Consider the following 19,815-nt stretch of genomic DNA (forward strand, 5'->3'; position numbering starts at 1 on the left):
AAGAGCAAATGACAGCAGTGTAATGAGGGTGGCTTTTTTCTCCTTTCTCTTTAATGGCTGAAGATTTACACAATTGTCTGTAAGCTTATATAGAGAGCTTACCTGAACCTTTTCCCAGCATGGATTCAACTTACAGGAGCTTTTGTTAACTAAACACACATAAATATTTTTAAGGAGGTTTAATAGTGCGACTTCAAAAGAAAACCAAAGGATAGAAAAGGGAGGAAAATCTAAATGTCATAAATAACAGAAATGTCTTAAAAGGGCTAATGATTTCTGAACAAACAAGGTTGTAAGAATGAAATTCTATTAGTTTACCACAAAACCAAAAAGATTTCAAATAAGGAAAGATTAATTAAAGCAAGGATTTATAGAGGACCATGTTCCACAAGCCACCGAGACCCAGGATTTCTCTGATCATATAACATCCATCAAAATACTACCTGTTCACTAACAGGGTGTGAAGAGATAGAAGGTAATTTCAATGGTAAATCTGAATGTTGGGCGCTACAATTCTAGATGTGGGAAAATCCCATTTGTGCATCCAGATGATAAAAGTAAACCAAATAAAAATCACCATGGATGAGCCATTGAACATCACAGGCTAGAAACCTTGAAGTTGTCTTTGACGCTTCCTTCTCTTTCATCCTCTTTATCCAGTCCATTACCAATCCTGCCTTTCCTTCCTTTGAAATGTTTTTTTAAAAAATTTACTCTCTTTTTTTCTCCCACAACACTAACCCATTTCTCTAGTACTTCTCACTTTAAATATTGCAGATTCCCCACTTTCCCTGCTTCTAGTCTATGTGGCTCCTTCCGTAATATTATTAAAATAATTCTTCAGTATTTTTATCATGTTATGTGAGTTCTTAAAAAAAGCTATGCCTCCAACCAACACAAAGTGTAGCCACAATAATAAATCCTAGGCATGAATTTAATGACAAGTGTGTGAGGCCTGTGAATTTAAAACTACAGAACACTGCAAGAGGAAATTAAAATGCTAAATAAATGGAGAGTTGTGTCATATTTAAAGTTTAGAACAATAAATTGGAAAACTTTTTCTATAAAGGGCCAGAGAGTAAATATTGTTGGGTTTTGGACTGCTTTGATCTCTGGAATATTCTTTTTTGTTTTGTTTTTGTCACTGATTCAAAATGTAAAAGCCATTCTTAGCTTGGGGTCATACAAAGATAGCCTAGATTTGGCCTGAAGATCATAGTTTGTTGACCCCCTGGTTAGAAGATTCAATATTATTAGATGGTATTAAAATGGCAGTCTTCCCAGGTTGATCCTTGCAATAGTAACCAAAATTCTAACAGGTCTTTTAAAAGAATTAATAAGTTGATTTAAAAATGTTTGGAATTTTTTTTTAAAGTATGGAATTTATATATGGAGAAGTAAAGGATTTAGAATACCTAAGGCAATTTAGAAAAAAAAATGAAACTTGAGGACTTACACTACCTAATATTGTGACTTACCATGAAATTATAGTAATCAAGACAATGATATACTAAAGTAAAAATAGACTGAGGAAAAGAATAGAAGACCAGAAATAGACTCACAATGATGTGGCCAATTGATTTTGATCAAAGATAACAAAATAATTCACAGGAGAAAAGACAGTCTTTTCAACAAGTTGGTGATGGAACAACTGGACATGTGCATGAAAAAAATAAACCAACAAACAAACACATAAATAAATAAAAGAACCTTAACCATTCCTTAAAACTATGTGGGGAAATTAACTCAAAATAGAAAATTTTTCAAAAAGAAAAAATTGGCAAAATTATTTTAATGAAGATTTAAAAGGTTTGCCTTCTGAAAAATGTAATTAAAATGAAAAGGAAAGTCATAGACTGGGAGAAAATTTGGGAAACATAAACCCAACATTTGGCTTGAATCTAGAAGGTGCAAAAACAAAACAAAAAAACCTGCTTACAATTCAATAATAAGATAACCTAATTTAAAAATGAGGAAAATAATGGAATAGAACCATTGCAAAAGATGTTCAATGAGTATATGAAAATTTGTTCAATGTCACTAGTCATATAAGAAGTGAAAATTAAGCCAGGTATAGTGGTATACACCTGTAATTTCAGCACTTTGGGAGGCTGAGGCAGAAGGATCTCAAGTTTGAATCCAGTCCAGGCAATTTAGCAACTTAGTAAGACCCTGACTCAAAATAAAAAAAATAAAAAGAGCTGTGGATGTAACTCAATATGAAGGCTATGAGTTTAATCCCCAGTACTGCAAAAAAAAAAAAAAAAAAAGTGCAAATTAAAACTACAATGAGAAACCACTACATATCTTCTAGAAGCGATAAAGTAGGAGGATGGACAATAGCAAATACTGATAAGGGTGTGTAGCAGTTAGACCTCTCATATTTTGCAAAGCAAATTGGAATGCTAAATAGTACAGCCATTTTGGAAAACAGTACATTATAACATTAAACATGTATTTGTAATGAGATCCATCCACAGCTATTTACCTAGAGGAATTTAAACATTCATCCACTTTAAAATGTGCACGCAAATGTTGATAGCAGCATTATTGTTAATAGCCCAAAACTGAAGACAACTTAAGTATCTAATAGTTGGTGGATATACAAACTGAGCAGTATCCAATGGAATATTACATAATGCTAAAGGGAACAAAATATTTGTATATGCAACATATGTAAATCTCAAAACTATTATGCTCAGTGAAAGAAGGCAAACACAAGCAACCATTTAAGTGAAATTCTAGAAAAGACAAAATAAGAAAAGCAGAGCACTAGTTGCTGAGAGCTAGGCAAAGTGGGTGAAAAGGGGCATAGCCATAGGCTCTTTTTAGGGTTTGGCAACCGATGTATGCTTTGAGATCAGTACTGAATTTCATCACACTGTACATTGTAAACTGAAGAAATTCCTTGTATGTAAATAATATCTTAATAAACAAAAAGAGAGAAATACTACAAGTGAGCAAGTTTTGGTGTATTACCGAAAAAGATTGTCCCCAAATTATCTGAAAAGGCTATTAAAATACTCCACAAATTATCCACTATTAAAATACTCACTTTTTCAATGATGTATCTCTGTGACCGTAGACTTTCTTCATATTCTTCAGCCACTGCAACATATCAAAACATATCAAATACAGAAACAGATAGGAGAATCCGTGTGTCTTGTATTACGGTAGGCATGAAAGAAATTTGCAAAAATGCAAAATAATGTCATTCTCCTCCCTAGTTTCTTTTTGTACGGAAAAGATATTCTTCATGCAGGTATTATTTATACTTGCATCTAATAATCAAGATCATTTAATATTTTCATGCTTAGAAAATTTGTTTTAACTTCTATGTTAAAGATTTGATAAATAACCATTTACAGAAAAGCTCTTTGGGGTTCTCAGTCATTGTCAAAATCATAAAAGGGTCCTAAATCTTAACACTGCTGGCTGATAAGACTGACCCCAAACTAAGATTCAACAGTCTGGATAATGGGCACATTCGGATGAGTTGGGCTACGTTCTCACTACAGGGGGAAACTTCCTTCCAGCTGAGCTGGGGTCTCTTCGGTTCTGATTTCTAGGTTGGCCTCATGATCAGCTCATTCTGTTTACCTCAAGGCCCTCTTTATTCCTATTGTGTGCATGACATGATACTTTTTTTTTTTTTTAATCCTGCAGTTTCTTCGACTGGTGGTGTTGGGGATCGTAATAGGATCGATAACTGCGCAGAGCTGCTGTGAGCTCGGAATGAGTTTATGCCAGGCCCTCGGAATGGCAGGCAGTGAGTGCTCAAGCCCCGGGAGGTGATGGTACAATTGGCATTGCTACTGATCCTTCGCTGCTTCTCTTTCATCTTTGCAAATGTTATTTCTCCGTGTTGCCTTCTCCACCTCTCCTTTCCCAAAACTCCGATCTTTCTATTAAATGTACAGTACCCCCTTGTTTTTGCTTTCTTTTTTTCTAATCGTTTAAAGCATTTTCCTGATACCTTTCAAATTATACCGAAAGCCCCTTTCCTTGGGCACGCTTTACTTAGCAAAGAACTGGGCAACAAAGAGGTCCTTAAATACTTACTGAGGTGTTGGTTTCCAACCCTGTAGTATGGGAACAATAGTGGTGTCTTTATTATCTACTTCACGGACATGTTGTGGTAATATATGCAATGAGATGTAATTTAATGGGAAAAAATCCGTAAGTCAAACCAGGCCGTCTTCTTTGTGTTTCAGTATGTCCTAGGGCCGTGATAAGAAATCTTTTCAGACACCAATTACTGTTCAACAGATGCCCTATTTCTATTTTCCCTTAGTGCATATTGAATTTTTCATACCTAACAATGCTGGTCTGTTAAATAAGCATTTGGAGAGAAAGCAAAACTTTGGCTTTTTATAGGACATATGAAGATGGCATTTTCTATTGACCTTGTTAAATACATTCGTACTTAAAATTTGTAATTGGCAAGTTTCTGCCCATGATCATCTTGGGATTGAAAGGATTAACCCATTAAAATCTGAAACAGACAAGATCTCACTGGCATGTTGAAAGTATTTTTGTAGCATTATTATCACGACTTTAGCCTGCACAGAATTTTTGCAGATATGGCGACCACTAAATTTGAGCCAAAATTCTGTTTTCAGTGTTAAGCCTGAGAAATCTTGAGCACAATCATTTCAGATTTAGGGCCCACCTATACCAAAGAAACAAAGTGCTAAGGGATCGTGCTAAATTGATTGCAGTGATCCTATGCACATGAGAGGGAGAATATTAATTCACTTAAGAAATATTTTATTGAGCATTGACTATGTGCCTACAGTAGAGATGCACCCAGAAGTTTGATTCTAGTAGCTGGAAACAGAGCACAAGTGAAAACTAAATAAACGAGATCATTTCGGAGAGTGATAAGTACAACGGCTGCAAAAGATAGGATTCTAGGATTGAGAACGGCTGGTCCTGGAAAGTTATTTGGATAGAATGAGCTCATTACTTCACAGCTATTCAAAATATATGTCTAAGAAGAAGCGGTAACAGGTGTTAGGGTGACTTTATTGTCTATTTGTACTTTTCTGTATTTTCTTCATTTTTTTACTTAGATGTCCACTACTTTCATAATCAAATAAAAAACATGCAAAACTTTACTCGAATGCCAACCAAATTTAGATTGTGTTGACCCTATGAATAAAGATACCACAGAGATTTACAATTCTAAAAAGAACTATTATCTGTGGTTTTCTTATATTCATGGATTCAGCTGTCCGTTAGATAAGTGACGATTTGTAAAGCACATAGAAAAAATGCTTAACATTTGGTGCTATTTGTTTGCTAGATTAATAAACAGATAAATATGTTGAAATGATGTCTAATCAGTTTAGCATACAACTTGGGGGAAAAGTACTGTGTGCAAATCTGTGTTTAAGCATTGTGTGGTATAAAACAATGATTATGAGATTTTCTAAAATACGTATTCAACTGAGTATCCTATATTTATTTTCTCTCCCTCTACCTCTCCCTGTGTCTGTTTTTAAAATCTATCAGCCCTGCCTTTAAGAAACTTAAAAATCCACAAGGATAAGTGCACACAATCATCTACCTGTAGTACTAATATTCCTTTCTGTAGCAAAAACTGAATTTTTTCAGTTAATTCTGGTCAAGAAAGGAAGGGTTGCTTTTTGAGGTCCAAACAAATTTGAAGGGGAATTGAATTATTTCACCTTTATTATTGCACTACCTCTTTCTAAGGTGAGGAGTCTGAACATTAATTATCTCAGGGATGTGCACTGCTGTTCACGCACCGACTTCATAATAAACTTGTGGTTGTCTGGACGAATTATGGCAAGTTTCTGAAACGTCGCCCAAGAAGTGACACTCTCAACCCAGGCCTGGTGACCTGTTTGCACATGCAATTTCTGAGAATGGTCATCTACACACTCACCCTTTTTCACACTGTCATGGGAAACAAACAAAAACAAATTTCCTACCAGAAGATATCAGCTGGTGACATTAAACAAAACGCATCCATCTGGCCCGTTCTGTTGCTAAGGTGTTTCTCATATGAGAATATGGAATGCACGGATTCCCATTCCGGATGTGGTCACTGTGGACAGTGGGGTGGCAGTTGAAAAGGGTTTCTGTGGACAGCCTTGGCGCCATTTAAGTTGAGTTCACTTCTATTTAACAGAAGAATAATTTTGATAGCTTAAGAGGGTTTCTTCCAGCTATCACTTTTTGTTAACCTTTAGCTCCCCCAAAATGTTGGCTTCTTAAAAGCCCATTTGAAGGTACATTTGGGAAGAAAAAAAAAGCACAGAAAACTTTAATCTAGCATATACAGACTGCTTTCACTTTTCACCTTCTCATTCTTCATATCTCTGCTCGTTCAGCACTGCTTAATACAGATCCAAACAGAAAGTCTCCAACTTGTAGATGTACTTGGGTCTAAAATTTTACCTTTGGGTTGATATTGTGGATCTGATATCAATTTCTCTTATGGAGAAACATGTTTTAAATGGTTGTCAGGTTCCCAAATGTACTCAAAAGCCAATTTAACTTGATGTTCCTTAAAAATACCAGCCCAGGGGAAAATGAGAGTATATATGGAGAATGAATATGTTCTTGCTGGTGTACTGATTATTCAGCTCCAGAAAGATCCTCCATCAACTGGGTGCTTTCTGGAGGAGCCTTTTGTGCCTTTTGGACTTTGAATCATTGGAAATGTTAATCATTTTGAATTTATGCATCAACAAAATGAAAGCGCACTTACAAATGATAACAACAGGAGAGGAATACAGAAGAGAATCCCACCTTCCTGATTCACAGATGGTCCTTGAAAAATGTAGGCAACAACAACTAAAAGGAACTTCAGTCTTTTTATGCCTCTCTTCCAAGTCCTGGTGGCGCTGAGCCTTGCCCCAGGTCCTTATGACTTTTTTAAGCTCTCTCCTTTCTCCCTTGTAGCAACATCTATTTTAAGACAGCCTTCCCTCCTCTCCAAGTCTTCAGTTACTATAGTTATTTTGCTTCCTCCCCACAGCCCATCCAATTTCATATTTGCCCCTTATAACTAATTGGGAGGAAAGAAGTTGTTTAAATTGTTTTGCAGTCAGTGTGGATGCCTGAAAATTTCCAAACTTTCAATGAATTACTTGTGTGTTCTAAGGGGATGATCCTTAAAAGAAAAATTTAAAATTCAGGTTTTATAGGGTTGGCACATTTTCGATGTGGTGGGTGGTCCCCAAGTTAGTACTTCCTCTACACTTGCTGTTTTCTTTCACGTAGAAATGGACAGCTCCCCTAAAAGCTTAGGGGTTTCTCCCATGGTCACTCAAAGCAGTGGCTTGAGGGACCTCAGTGGAAGGGCTGAGGTACACATGCTGTTTCCAGCGTTCACCAAGGGGCAAACATCGAGGGACTGGAGTTTACACATCTGGGTGCTGGTCAGGCTTGTGGGGGCTGTGTGCGGTGCCAGGGTCAGAGCTTGAGCAAAGAAAGAGTTTCCTTAAAACTGTGTAGGGGTGGTGGGGCCAGAAGTCTAGGAGGCCAGAATCTTTGGTGTTCACTGGATTGAGCAGGAAAGCTTCCTTGAGTTTCAACACCAATGGACAAGAAGGAGAGAGCTGAAATGAAAGAAAAGTGTCCGAATTCTGTTGAAGCTGAGACCGGTGAGGGTGCTGAGAAGGAGGTATGGAGGAACAGCCATGAGCTGTGCTTGCCTATCCCTAGTCTCCTTTTATGACCATCAGTGAGTGGCTCGTGGACAAGTGGAATGACTCACAGGTACAGGGCTGCGTGCGCAAGGTGTACAAGCAACCATTGTTCTTTGCGTAGTTCTGCAGCTATGACCCCAACTGCCTGGTATTCTTTGTTCTGAATAAACACTTGGAAAATTGTCAGTGTACATTCAGGATTTTGTCCAATAGTACTGTGCTGTAAGAGGCCATAAAGTAGCATCTATGATTAGTCTAAAACTGTTATTTCCTCTTACCTATAGCAAAGACAACATATTTTAAAGTTTTATTTTTAAAAATTGCTTTCTTGCTAGTTCTAATTGACAGAGAACTCAAACCTTCCCAACTTAGGAAGATATAATATGTTTGATTGTGGACTCATCTCTACCTAGGTCTGCTGGTACACTAGAAACCTCTCCCCAGGATCTAATGGGATTTGAAATCTCAACCTGGAGTGGACAAAGCCCTGGATGTCCCATAAGTCCTCAGCTGTGTTTTCCTTTACTCCAGAGAGAGACAAAAACCTCCATCTGGCCCTACTACTTCCAGCCTCTGCTACCTGGCGTTGCACTGGTACCCAATATAGCCCCAAGTCTATCCCATTCTCCTAGGCTCTGCCAACTCCAATCCATTTAAGCTAGCCCTATATCCAGATGTCTGTGGCTAGTCCCGAGGCTGGACTTGTCTACCAATCACCTAGACGTCTCTGCATATTGATAACCTTGTCCAGCCAGAATTCTCAACGTTGCATTATAATCTACCACCTGGACTGGTTATTGGAAATGTGTCCTCCATGCCTCATATTTGGGATAATTCACTTGAATCTCTGCCTGGCCTACCCTCTTCTTGACTGCTTCCCTCAAGCTGCTCCACCCCATCTTCTACCTCACTCTGGATTGCATGAGTTTCCCTGGCTTCTGCTAGAGATGGCTCCAGCTCATGAGGAGCCCAGGTTGTGGCTTTCAATGTGTTCTTTGGCCAAGAACTTGAATCCATAGGAATATCTTACCTAAGCTTTCCTGTAGCCAGTACCTCTGTAATAAGAAGATCACATCTCAGAATCCATGTGCTGATAGTAACAATATTCCTACCAGGTTGTGAAGTTTGCTATACACCTTCTAATTTAGTATGCATAAAGCCTTGTGAGATAGGGAGGCCCAGTGTCATCTCAGCTTAAAGATGATAAGGCTAAGGCTCTGAGTTATTTGCTCTTGGAGATATAGTCATACAGTTCCTAAAGTGAGGAAGTGGCCAAGTCAAGAGCTAGATCTGGGACCTCTTTTCACTAAGTCATGCTGCAAGCCCAGTGGAGAGTCAAGCCTGGTACACTGCCATGTATGATGTTGATCAAGAAGCTGGGTGTTATATTTATTCTTTCATTCCGTCATATTTACTGAGGGTTCACTGTGTGCCAAGCACTCTTCTAAGCAGTGCTCAGGTTAAATGAGTCAACAAAAGGGACAAATCCTCTTGTCCTCCCAGCACTTGAGGTAGTGGTCTCTTTCTGAGGAATGCTAGACAGCCAGATCTGGTTCAGACATGATCCTGACACTTGCTTATCCTTTGCACCTGTGGCTCCAGGCCTACTCAACTTTGGATCTGTGACCCTGTGGTTTTCTGCTTGAGGACCCAAGGTAGGAGCTGACAGTCTCCTTTTGAGTCTCTGATTTGCTCACTGTCTCTCGAAGACCAAACAAGTGCAGCAAATCTGGACAGTGTGACTGCACATCATCTCAGAGATGTAGTAAGCAATAAAATGACATCTTACTCCTTCGTGTAGCTGCTAGAAAGTGCTGGTGATGCAGCAGATAGGGCATCTCCCAGGATCAGTATTACAAGGGAGGCTCAATGGTACCACTAAAAACAAAGCGACTCTACGAAGGGACTTGATTTTCAACTGGTTTTAGAAAAACTGTTTTACTGGTGAAAATCATTTTAGAGGAAAAAGATAAATGCTAAATCTGGGCTAAAAATACAGTATTTTATGGTCCATATTGAGCTTCAGCATAGCAAATAATACATAGTTGATTAGATTCACAAAATAAGCCTAAAAGATCTGTTATGTGCTATAATTATCTTAGACTCTTTTATAGGATGGGAGTATGAAAACCCAACTTTCTGTGCTGTCAGAAATGTTTTCCTTCATTCCCTTTTTTTCTCTTTTTCTAATCTTCCTTAAAATATTGGTGTGAATTAAACTCACCAAGGAGGAAATCAGGGAACATCTTCTATAATGCAGTTATGAAAATAAGAGCAGAGTTGTTATTACTCCCATCTGGAACACCAGATGTTTGCAGACTGGCATGGGAGTTACAGCACATTTCTGACCCCAAACTCAAGACCCAGTTAAATGTGTTTGAAACATTCTCTTTCCTGCTCCAAACATGTAAATGGAATTGAGCATGAGCAAAAACAAAAATACAAATACCTATCATCTGCTAAGAAGGCATGGGAAATAATCACGGGCACAGTCAAGTAGCTTAGCTGGAATCTGGTGGAACATATTGTTTATAATATGGAATGAAGGCAAAGAGTTTGGATCATGCCACGCAGACCTTGGTGGTTTAATAAAACCACACCCTGTCTGGCTACTGCCAATAGCAGGAAGTCTACCAACGGAAGCTTCCTCAGAACTTGATCTTGTGGTGTCAGAAATAATATAAATTTATCTTTATTCAAACATCTAGATGGTCAAGAGTGGACTCATACAATAAAACTAAAAGGGCTTCATAATCAGCCATAATACTTCTGTGTCAATTATTTAAGTCCAAGCGGTCTGCTCATTTATCATCTGAACTTGGGAGTCTGAAGGACGTGTCCTCATTTGGAATCCCAGTTGTTACCACAATTTTGCTTATTCTGGATCTTTGGAGTGTGGCTCTCTTCACAGGTGCTAATGGGTGAAGACAGAGAAATATGATGCCTAGCTGGACTTCTAGATGTTTCTTTTATATATAAGATACTTGAGAAAAGCCCTTCATAATACCTGTGCCACTGGAGAGGTCTGTAATACGGTTTGTGGTTCAAAGATCAGAAAAAATATAGACTAATTGCACTGACCCATATGGTATAAAACAGTTCTTGTGACAGTTTGATGGCAAAGATATGAGGAAAGAAGTTCTGTGTAGTAAAGATCATGCGTCTCCTTAACTGTGGTGATAGTAAGATACAGATTTCAGTAGTCTGTGGCTCAGGAATACAATCTGTTGAAATTGTAGTTTTATGTCTAAGATGGAATATATTACAGGAATGACTTGCTGAATAAAACCTTCAAGAATTTCTTTTTAAAGAAATAATTGAACTTTAAGAAAACATAAGTTAGAAGATATGGGTTTGCATCGTATTTGGGTTAATAAATTTCATAATGCTTAACATTTCCAACCAAGCACTAGCATACTTCCCTCCATATAGTCTACATAAAATTTTTGAGGCAAGTAATTTTTACAAAGACTAGATGGATTGTTACATAAATGAACATGAAATGATTGGTTTTATGAAGCTAGTGATTTATTTGTAATGTGCAGAACCATCCCTTTTCTATCAGCTTTGGATGCTTGGACTCTCATGTATTGTCTTTCCTGAGAATGATCCAAGTGTGCCACATAGCTTCAGTTTTCCATACTTTGTAATGTATCATCAAGGAAAAGAAGATGGAAAATACCCTTTTATCCTTGCCTAACAATTAGAGATAACTACAGAATACTCTAGATTCCATCTAATCCAAAGAGTTTATAGTAAAATTTTACTAAATGTGAATGCTCATCAAGACTTTTAAAAGGCTAATTCCAAGCCACAAGAACAATTTCTATCTTACACAAATGGAATTTTAAAAAAACCTCCATATAATGTAGGCACAATGGTGAGACAGTTGTCTACCTTTGTTTTTGTCTACAAAATGAATTTTAAAATTTGAGCTTAATAACTCTGTAATCTTATGGTCATAAATAATTCTTACCAAGTAGAGAAAAATTTGCATGTATGTACTTTATAATGTGCTTTGGGTCTCAGAATTAAAATTTTCTCTCCCTTGTAACTATTTTCTTTTCTTTCTTTTTTCTTTTTTGATACCTGGGATCCAACTCAGGTCCTTGCTCTTGCAAGGCAGGCAGCAGAACACTGAGCTAAATCGCTGGCCTTGTAACTATTTTCTACATTCAGATGTGCTGGTCAATGAAGAGAATGGTAATAAGCATTAGCTTATTTATAATCAAGAAGTATTATTACGATTGGCTCTGCCCAACATACTATTGCTTTCATCTTGCATTAAAACAGAGATACCTGTTCTTCCCAACCTTTGTGTCTGGAGCTGGTGATGAGTGTATGACAGTCAAGTACTTAACTACAAAATCTGAAACATATTCTGCAAAGACTAGCCTGGTCCTAAAGCAATGGCACTATAGGAGCAATGAGCTAGTGTCCAGATTTTGGTTTATACCACCAGTTTCTAATCAAAGGAACCAGGGCTCCTTGGAGAAATGGCTGATTCTAGAACTGAGGCTGGCAGCAGACAAGATGACTTGAGCATCTTGTAGTGACTGAAAATAAGTGCCTTATAACGAAAATACCATATGCTTGGTAGCCTACATAACAAAAATTTTTTTCTCATAATGCTGGAGGCTAGGAGGTTCAAGATCAAGATGCTAGCATGGTCTGGTTCTAGTGAGGGTTTTCTTTCTGGTGTATAGGCAGATGTTATGTCCCCACAAGGCAGAGAGAATGAGAAAGCTCTCTCTCTCATCTCTTGGTAGGGCACTCATTTCATCATGAAGGATACACCTCCATGATCTAATTACCTCTCAAAGGCCTCATCTTCAAATATTATCATATTAGCTATTAAGCTTTTAACACTTGAATTTTGGGGAAATACATTCGGTTCATTACAGCAAGAAAGTGCTAAAAATAAACAAAACAATAAAATCAAGCAAGCAAAAACAAAACAAAACAACCCACAATAATAGGGATATATCAAAGAGACACAGGTGTCAACTGAAAAAATTACAAACACACCAAGATGGGAATAATTTAAGCAACAAAATAAATAAATTAATACTGGATTACAGCTCATAGTATAAATTACTACCTATATTGACATAAATAAATGACTGAGTAAATAAATAAAGAAGAGGGAACAGACAAACCTCAAAGCAGAGCAATTGCAAATAATTCGTGTAGATATTCCACCCTCAGGGAGGTGGAGCATAATTCTCCATTCCTTAAGTATGAACTACACACAGTGACTTCCTCCCAAAGAGTACAATACAGAAATGAGAAAAAAGAGCAACTTTACAATCTAACCTGACAATCACTACCATACTCATATGAGCTGAGGTAATATCAACAGTAATAAGCCCTATGGAGAGTATGTATCTTTGATATGATGAGAAGGACATTTTACTTCTGTAATATTCCCCTCTGAAGTCTGTATCCCCAGTGAAATCATGACAACATCAGATAAGTCCCAATTGAAATGCCACAAGTTCACCAAAAACAAGAAAAATCTGAAAAACTCTTAAAAACATAGAAGCCTAGGGAAATGAAACAATATGATATGGCATCTGGATGAGATGCTGAAAGGGAAGACATTAGGTAAAAACCAAGAAGAATTAAATTGAGTATGGACTTTGGCTAATAATAGTAATGTTGATTCATCAGGTGTGACAAATATACCATGCTAATATAGTAATGGGGAGGCTGTGCTGAAAGATTCTCGTTGCCTCAAATGACAAGGAAGGCAAAGATAATCTATGGTTTTCGAAATTGAACACTGATGCCATTTGTAGAGAAGGGAGAAGGTACTGACTGGGACAGACACAGGGAGGTTTTGGGGGAGCTGATGATGTTAATTTCCTTTTGCTGGCTGTGGTATGTGACACATTCACTTAGTGATAATTCATCACAATATTATCCTTTGTCACTAAGCAAGTCTACCTTCAAATACAGCAAGTAAGAAGTTAATTTAAAAGATAGTTTTGGATTCAATGATGATTAGTATTTATAAAACCGGCTTAAATAATTTTTCCATTTAATGTGTATTTTAAAAGTAAACTATCCATCAAGAACAAGAAAAGGAAAACCACTTTTACCACTACTATTCAACATTGTACTGGAAATTATAGTCAGAATAATCACATACAAAAAAGAAATATAAGGCATCCAAATTAGAAAGGAAGAAGTAAAACCATCTCTATTGACTGATAACATGACCCTGTATACAGAAAACACCATAGAATCCACAAGAAAGATACTAATGCTTATAAACAAATTCAAAAAAGTTGCACAGCACAAAATCAACACAAAAATCACCTGTGTTTCTATATACCTGCAGTAAACAATCAGAAAAGAAAATCAAGAAATGAAATACATTTACAAAATATCTAAAAGAATAAAATACCTAGGTGTGATAGTTAACTGACTGCATCAATTTGAGTAGAAACACTCAACTAAATTGGATCAGCATAGTTCTGGGTGTGGCTGAGGGGATTTACTGAAGACAGAAGACCCCTCCTAGGGTGATTTGTCACCCAAATGGTATAAAGGGGAAGCAAAGAAGGAAGGCTCCCTTCTGATTCTTTCAAAGAGTTCCAGTCTTTGCCTTTACCTTGGATGTCATCTCATAGCTTCCAACACAAACTCTTCAGCCTTCATTGCAGATGCTTTGGCCTCCTGATACAGACTCACAGTGGTCACTACTGTGGACTCCAGGCCTTCGACTGGATCTCCAATGCACAGACAGACCCTCTGCACTCTTCTACACCTGACTCTGTGGCCTGCCATTGTAAGCTAATCTTGTAATTCTAATGTATTTGTATATCTTGTATTAAATCTGTTTCTCTAGTAAGCACTGACTGATACACTAGGAATAAATTTAACTATGGAAGTGAAAGGCGTATACAATAAAAACTATAAAATATTCTGAAATAAATTAAAAGTGATCTAAATGAATAGAAATACCTCCATGTTCATAGGTTGGAAGACTTAATCTGCTTAGCATGGTAATACTTCCCAAAGTAGTCTACTGATTTAAGGCAATCTGTAACAAATTTCTAAGTCTTTTTTTAAAATCCTCAAATGTATATAGAATTGTAAGGAGCCTCAAATAACAGAAACAGTGCTGAAATAGAAGAATAATGGTGGAGGAATCACGTCTCCTGATTTTAAATTTTACTACAAAATTATAGTCATCAAAAACAGTTTAGTACTGGCAGAAGGATAAATCAGTGGAATAGAATTAAGAGTCTAGAAAAGGGCCGGGGACTTAGCTCAGTGGTTTCACCACCAACCTGAGTTCCATCCCCGGTACAAAAAAAAAAAAAAAAAAAAAGAGTCTAGAAACAAACCTAAGCACCTATGGCCAAATGACTTTTGATAGGAATGCCAACTCCACTCGACTGGGGAAAGAATGGTGTGTATAAAATGCAGTTCTGGAACAATAGGATTTCTATAAGCAAAAGAATGAAGCTGGGTCCCTGACTCATACTATATACAAAAATTAATTAAAAGCATATCAATGACCTGAATAAAAGAACTAGAGTCACAAGTCTGTAGAAGAAAATATATGAGCAAATCTTTATAACTTTGATTTTGGCAATGGATTCATAGATGTGGCCTAAAGGCACAAACAACAAAAGAAGAAATAGATAAGTAAGACTTAATAAAAACGTAAAACTTCTGTGCATCAAAGGAAACAACCAAGAAAGTAAAAAGATAACCTATACAGTGGGAAAAAGAATTTGTAAATCATATACATGGTAAGGATTTTACAATCCAGAATGTATAAGGAACTTTTAAAAATCAAAAAAAAAATGCCAGGCATGGTGGCCACACACCTGAAATCTCAGCTACATGAGAGGCTGAGGCAGGAGGATATCCAGTTTAAGGGTAGACAGGGCAATTTATTTATTTTTATTTTTTTATTTTTTTGGTATGGGGGAATCAAACTTGGGTCCTTGCTCTTGTAAGGCAGGTGGCAGAACCACTGAGCTAAATCCCTGGCCCTAGACAGGGCAATTTAATGAGAGCTTGTCTCAAAAATATTTTAAGAGGGTGTGGGATGTAGGTCGGTGGTACAACACTTGCCTGGCATGCGTAAGGCCTTGATTCAATCCCTAATATGAAGAAGAAACCTCCACTTATACACAAAACACAAAGGACATTAACAATAGCAAAAATCCAAACAATCCAATTTTAAAAAGGTACTTTTCAAAAAAAATGTAAAAATGGGCAATAAGCACATGAGAAGATGCTCAACGTGATGAGTGATTAAGGAAATGTAAATTGAAACCACAATAAGATCCCACTTCTACCAGCTAGAACAGCTTAAATAAAAATTCCCCAACAAGAAACAGAAGATAACAAGTGGTAGCAGGATGCAAGGAAATCAGAACTCTCCTTGTGCATGGCTGCGGGACTGCCCAGTGATGTAGTGTAATGCTTCTGGAAGTCAACATGGCAGGTCCTCAGAAGCCATAGTGAGCGCGTGAATTGTTCTGCTTGTCTGCCATACAAAATACCATAGACTGCATGGCTTAAACTAGAGAGATTTGTTTCTCACAGTTCTGGAGGCTGAGAAATCCAAGTAATATAAGAAAAATAAATTAGAGGTTACCAGGGCCTGGTGCGAGTATATTGTTTCTGTTTGGGAAGATGAAAAATTCTGGAAAAAGATAAAGATGATGGTTGTACAATACTGTGTATGTAATTAATACTAGTGAATGTACTCTTATAAATGGTTGAAATGGCAAATTTTATGTTATTTATCTGTTAATAAAAATGTGTAAAATGTTAGTGTACATTGAGAATTAACTACAGAGAAAAAAAAGGTAGATTATCCACTAGAAATTTTTACTCAGTTAACATTGGGGCCAATCCAGCTACTAAATTGCACAACAAATTAAATCTGTCTGTGCATATATCTATGTTGCTATCTATATCATAGTGATAGTTGTACAACATTGTGAATGTGATTAAGACCTCTGAATTGAACACTGAAACATAGCTAAAAGGGCAAATTTTATGTTATATGAAAGGTGTAATCGAAAAACTACAGTGAATGTTTAAATTAAAAAAATTATTACAGTGGAAGACACATTGTCATTAATCTTCCCCAGGATACTCTCCCTCCCTCTAACACATTTTTCCCACATTCTTGCCATTTTATGAAGCGGTTCTGAAAATCCTTTTTCATGAGTGTCTTTAGTTATATTGTTGTGCCTTGAGGTCCCGAATCCATTTGAAATGTTCACCTTTCATGGTCGTTTTGATTTTGGAGAAGAGACAGCAATTGTATGGTGCGGATCCGATGAATAAAGAGGATGAGGATGCACCATAATGTTTTTAGGGGCCTGCCTTTCTCTCGGGTGGCACTGGGCAGCAGTATTCACCACATTTTTTATCACACCTCAGAAAGACACTCATGAGCAAGGTCTTCTAGAACTGCTTCAGAAAGTGGCAAGAATAATGGGATAAGTGTGTTTGAAGCATGGGGGAGTATCTTGAGGGGGATTAATGGCAATGTATCTTTTACAGTAATAAATTTTTAAAAATTCAAACATTCATGGTATATTTTGATCACGTCTAGTATTTTTTACAGTAATGACAACAACAACAACAACAAAAACCCTAAAAGTGAAGGAAATTAGAGAACTTGCAGATAAATAACCAGTGGAGATGGAATTCAAGTCCGGGTCCTTCTAATTCTGTGGTCTACATATTCTTAGGCACATATTGCTCACTTGTGCAGAGCTACCTTTCATTTAAAATTTCTGAGCCAAGAAGCAACAGAACAAAAATAACATTTGCATAAGATCACTTTAATGGATGAATAGGTGTAGAGAAAGAGGAGATGCCAGAAGATCAATGCGTGTAGTAACAGGAGAACAAATTTGAGTACGGAACAGGGATGTAATTATACGAATGAAGAGGAAGGCAAATCCTAACATAATTCCAGGGAAGAATGACAATGCTTAAGGATGCCTGGAAGCTGGCTGTCAATCTGGGAAGCCAACCCTGGGAAGACAGAAATGGTGTGCAGCTGCTGACAGAAAGAGGGATTTGAAGGTCTTTCAGGATGCTAACATACTCAGGAATGTGTCCTCATCTCCTGATCGAATGAATACCAGTGTCACCAATAACATGGATGTTATAGTTGGCTCCTGGGCCCTCAGTATCTGAGAATATAAACCCCTCTACAGCTGATCTCTTTTCTATGCAGATAATCACTGAGTTAATATATAATCAAGGGAATGAAGGAAGGAGAAAAGTCAAAGGTGTTATATATAGGATATATTTTTTCTAATCTCCCACCCACATTAGATCAGTAATAACTAAGATTATACACAATTTTATTGTCTTACATTTCTAGGCATAAAGTTCACAATTCTGCCTGCTTTTTTGCCAAGGGACCTGGATTTCACTGTTGCTGTAATTACTTATGCACCCTAAGTCTACTACAGCTAAGTACACAGACACCTATCAGTACCAGGGATCACTAGTGGGGCTAGGTGGGGAACTGGATGGACTGGGATGTAGGGAGGAGGGCTCCCTTCCTACCACCTACATTTCTGGCTTTGAAGGCTATTTCTGCACGTCTATTTCTGTGACTAGAAGCCATGGTCCCCATTCCATAGCTGCCGCAGTTGAAATTAAACTGACAAATCATTTTTTGCAGCCTGTGGAGACTCAGCAGAGCTATCTAGTGACACAAAGACTACTGATGCTTGTGCTGTCCTCAGGTCTCACATTTCCCCCAAGAGACCTAAGTGATAGAGTTTTGGAGAACTTGTCAGATTTTTATATTCTAATAAGAGAAAAAAATGAAGCAAGTCTATTAATTCAATGAGAATTTTACATATTTATGTATTCGATTGCCATCCCTTAGGACTCTCATGGCTTTTCACTATGGGAAGGAGTATAGTGAGGCTGAAAGAAAACATTTCTAAAAATATAGCACAAAAGAAGTTTTTGATGCATTCATGATGGTGTTATCTAACAAACAACAATACACATGCAAATGGAGACATTTCCTCGTCTACCATATGTAGCACTACGAAAATGAATCAGAACTTAAATGTTAATAACACTTCAGAAAATAGCTGAAAATGTGATGATTAAATTTGATCCCAGAGACTTGAAGCTCCGTAAAAGTAGTGACCACGTTAGGCAAACAGTCATGTCCACTGCTGTATCTTCAGTGTCTACATGGCACGTGGTAGGTGATGTTCAGTATGTACTCCTTGAAAGGGTGGGTGGTAATACCACTGAAGTTGGTGTTAGTGATGTCATATAACAATGCAAATTGCACTGTGGGTAGAAGACATCCTAAATGGTGACAACAGAGTAATATCAGAGGATTTTAACGAACTGTTGGGAAGGGATGTTCCGGTACAAATCACTGAACCTGTGAATTTAAATCTAAAATAATTATACTTGTAAACATTTTAAGGTTGCATGGTAAGGTTAAGCTGACTGTTGTCAATGTTCACTCTCTCCCTGGGTCAGTGAGTTTCCACTGTCTCAGTTTCACAGGGGACTCAGTTCTGCTACTCCCTTGCATACAGCTCGAAGTCTCATCATCTCTTAGCCTTACCTTGAGGTTTCTGACATCAGTAACTCCTACGACGGCAGGCAGGGCATAGTTCACTGCTTTTTTCATTCTGCAGTTGGAACATCTGAGAGGTCCTCATTTGTATTAAGTTCTGTGAAGTGAAGAGAGTATTTTTTTATTCTATATCAGCATTTCCAGGTATCTGAGTGGGGATTTAGGTCATCTACTATTCATTTAACATGGAATGGGAACAAATTAGAAATTATACACTAAATTACTTCTCAAGTTTGTATCTCTCCTTTTACTTCACTTCACTTTTTTTCAATTGGTTTTGTCCTGTTGTTTTATCCACCAAACTGACCTATGGGAAGATTCCAAGATCCTTAGTTATCTTGGTCTAGATGGGGTTGAATCTCTTCTATCTTTGATTTACCTGAAGTGAGTTATAGTATTTCAATATTATCTCCATGCCCTCCACTGTGGAGTACTCCTTATCCTTGGCCATAGATGATTTAGGCAACCTCATCTTCCACAGCATGTCATGAAATGGTCGTGTGGGTAGGAAGC

The 19,815-nt window shown here is 37.4% G+C and overlaps 1 long non-coding RNA gene across 2 annotated transcripts in view; it reads right to left on the minus strand.

Annotated features, from left to right (window-relative positions):
* LOC106008862 (uncharacterized) overlaps positions 1 to 6,057 on the minus strand; it is a 25,918-nt gene extending 19,861 nt beyond the window's left edge. Inside the window, exons 1-3 of one of the 2 annotated variants that reach the window (XR_001183042.3) lie at positions 5,961 to 6,057; positions 4,063 to 4,220; positions 3,056 to 3,108 (exon numbers count right to left, since the gene is read on the minus strand). This is a non-coding gene — a long non-coding RNA (uncharacterized LOC106008862). Of the gene's footprint in view, positions 1 to 3,055; positions 3,109 to 4,062; positions 4,221 to 5,914 lie in introns of both variants that reach the window. The other variant, XR_002392677.2, reaches the window with a different exon arrangement.
* Positions 6,058 to 19,815: the final 13,758 nt, after the last annotated feature.

This window comes from Heterocephalus glaber, unplaced genomic scaffold (genome assembly GCF_053883595.1).
Source record: "Heterocephalus glaber isolate CG9 unplaced genomic scaffold, H.glaber_assembly_v1.0 deba00001497, whole genome shotgun sequence".
In the NCBI taxonomy this organism is placed as follows: Eukaryota; Metazoa; Chordata; class Mammalia; order Rodentia; family Bathyergidae; genus Heterocephalus; species Heterocephalus glaber.